This window comes from Rhinopithecus bieti, unplaced genomic scaffold, assembly GCF_001698545.2.
Source record: "Rhinopithecus bieti isolate Rb0 unplaced genomic scaffold, ASM169854v2 scaffold_3610, whole genome shotgun sequence".
Classification (NCBI taxonomy): domain Eukaryota; kingdom Metazoa; phylum Chordata; class Mammalia; order Primates; family Cercopithecidae; genus Rhinopithecus; species Rhinopithecus bieti.
In genome coordinates this window covers 329685-332734 of record NW_016804176.1, presented here as the reverse complement: position 1 = coordinate 332734, position 3050 = coordinate 329685, and the positions used below count along the sequence as shown (strand labels likewise).

Below are 3050 nucleotides of genomic sequence, written 5' to 3'. Positions count from 1 at the left end.
CTGCTGGGCAGCTCCCAGCTATAGGCGTTCCCCTGTTAAGCAGAGATGACTGCAGAATTGAGAGAAGCCATGGCCCTAGCCCCACGGGGCCCAGTGAAAGTGAAAAGGAGGAGGAGGAAGAAGAAAACTTCCCAGGTCAGGTATCCAGCCAACAAGTGCACTCTGAAAACATGGAAGTCTAGACCCCAGGGGAGGGTCGTCAGACTGGTGAATCAGAAGAGGAAGAAAGGGTGCTGAAACCAAGAACCTTCAGTTACTGGTTCCAAAACTGAAATATGTGAGGAAGCTGAAAACCCCTCATCATATTCGGAAAATCCAGAAAGTTGATTTTAAGGACCTGAGTTAAGACAAGCTTGTGAAAAGAAAACATGTTAAAGAGGCAGAGAATAAGGAAGGAAAGGAAAGATTTCAGATAAGTGATAGTGAATGACTGTCACTTACCTGAAAGTTTCAAAGAAGAGGAAGATCAGAAATGTAAGAAATCTGGGGAAAATACACCCTTAATTCTGACACTGTTAAAATCCAAAACCCAGATTGGGTGAAAGTCTTTTACATTGTAGTGCGTGTGGGAAAGGATTTAGTCAGAGTGCAAACCTCATTGTACATCAGAGAATCCATAATGGGGAGAAACCTTTTGAATGTCATGAGTGTGGGAAGGCCTTCATTCAGAGTGCAAACCTCGATTGTGCATCAGAGAATCCACACTGGATAGATACCTTATGTTTGCTCAAAATGTGGGAAAGCCTTCACTCGGAGTTCAAATCTGACCATACATGAAAAAATCCACTCCTTAGAAAAAACCCTTAAGTGCAGTGAATGTGAGAAAGCCTTTAGTTATAGCTCACAACTTGCTTGGCACCAGAAAGTCCACATTACAGAAAATGCTGTAAATGTAATGAGTGTTGGAAAACATTTACTGGGAGCTCAAACCATATTGTCCACCAGACCGTCCACACTAGGGAGAAGCCCTGTGCCTGTAACGATTGTGGCAAAGCCTTTACCGAGAGTGCAAATCTTATTGTACATCAGCGAAGCCATACTGGTGAGAGGCCATATGAGTGTAAAGAGTGTGGGAAAACTTTTAGTTGTTTTCCACACCTTATTATGCACCAGAGAATTCACACTGCACAGAAATCTTATGACTGCAGCGAATGTGGGAAAGCCTTCAGTCAGCTCTCTTGCCTTTTGTCCACCAGAGAATTCACAGTGGAGATCTTCTTTTGTGTGTAATGAATGTGGGAAGGCCTTCACATGTAGCTCATACCTACTTATTCAACAGAGAATCCATAATGGAGAAAACCTTACACGTGTAATGAGTGTGGGAAGGCCTTCAGACAGAAGTTGAGCCTCACCGTGCACCAGAGAACCCACACTGGGGAGAAGCCCTATGAATGTAAGAAGTGTGGTGTAGCTTTCATTTCCAACTCATACCTCATGCGACACCACAGAACCCATCTTGTTGAATAACAAGTAAGGAAGAGGAAGACTTCCAGCACTGGTCATAACCTTCTGCCTCCCAAATGAGACACCTTCTTGCTGTTTTCTTCCTCCTTTATAAAGATGAGGCCTACGTCCTTAAAAGTTACAGTTTTCAGGAATGCATCACAAAACATAAGATAAACATTTCAGAAGTTAATTTAAAGAAAACTAAAAGTAAGCACCTGAAGGCAAGGACTTTAACTGAACCTTAAGCAGTCATGTTTTCTGAAATGGAATGTGGCTTTCTTAGGAATGGATCATAAAAAGCTAAGTAGTAATGATTGTATTTGGGGAAAGGTCTTTTTTGCTTAATTTTGTTTTTAAAAACTCTGAAGACTGCTTGAGCAATAGGCAGGTTATCCCCCTGGTTGAATTCTGGTTGAATCTTGTATTCTAATATTTCTGGTTAAGTGGTGACTAGGTAAGGAAACCACTTGGGGTTGCAATTCAACAATTCACTTATGAATGTTTATAAGCTTTCCATTTCCTAAGTAATTTTTTAAAAGCTAGTCAAAAGAAAAAACCTTAACGGTCTACTGTACCAAAAATGGACAGAAATAGGAAATGGCCTTTCTCCTTACTGTCTATACCCCCTGAACCTTGATATTGTAAAGCCCTGGAGACCTCTGAATGAGTCTGTTCTGACCATTCCCTAGTCTGCATGGCCAAGCCCTCAAGAATTGATGGATACCACACACCAGCTATAGTCATTTGCTAAGATTGACAACTCCTTCTCCAAATAACTCAGGCTCCCAATTCCCATCGCATTCCATTTGGGTAAGATGCAACCAACAGCCCCCTTCCTGGACAGAGGAATCAAAGAATAAAGCTTGCCTAGAGGAAAAAGAAAAAAGAAAAAAAGAAAAGAAAAGAAGAAGAAGAAGGAATAAGACAAGTTGGAAGAAGACCTGATCAACAACTTCAGGGTGAAGGGAAAATAACTGATAGAAGACCAGAAAGGAGACCACCTTGTGAACAAAGATTTGAAAAGCCACTTGAAGAAAAGGGTGAAGGAGGTGAATTTTCAGTTGATAGACCAATTATTGACTGACCTATTCGAGGTCGTGGTGGTCTTGGAAGAGGTCGAGAGGGCAGTGGACGTGCAACGGGTCAAGGAGATGGATTTGATTCTCATGGCAAACGTGAGTTTGATAGGTATAGTGGAAGTCATAGATCTTGTTTTTCACATTACAGTGGCCTGAAGTACAAGGACCTGTAACATGGAGGTAACAGACCTCACAATTGGGGAATTGTCAAAGATGAATTAACAGAGTCCCCCAAATACACTCAGAAACAAATATCTTATAATTGCAGTGACTTGGATCAATCAAATGTGACTGAGGAAACACTTGAAGGTGAAGAACATCATCCAGTGGCAGACACTGAAAATAAGGAGAATGAAGTTGAAGAGGTGAAAGAGGAGGGTCCAAAAGAGATGACTTTGGATGAGTGGAAGGCTATTCAAAATAAGGACTGGGCAAAAGTAGAAACCTCTTCAATCCCTTTATACCCTTAACCTAACTTTCTCTTACTGGTGGGTAATAACTGAAAATAAAGATTTATTTTCATGC

The 3050-nt window shown here is 41.3% G+C and overlaps 1 protein-coding gene and 2 pseudogenes across 1 annotated transcript in view; 2 read left to right on the top strand and 1 right to left on the bottom strand.

Moving 5' to 3' along the window:
- LOC108526375 (plasminogen activator inhibitor 1 RNA-binding protein pseudogene) overlaps nt 1-2995 on the top strand; it is a 5573-nt pseudogene extending 2578 nt beyond the window's left edge.
- Nucleotides 1-3050, bottom strand: part of GHR (growth hormone receptor) — a 348381-nt gene that overhangs the window by 293275 nt on the left and 52056 nt on the right.
- Nucleotides 46-1467, top strand: LOC108526373 (zinc finger protein 35 pseudogene; annotated as a pseudogene).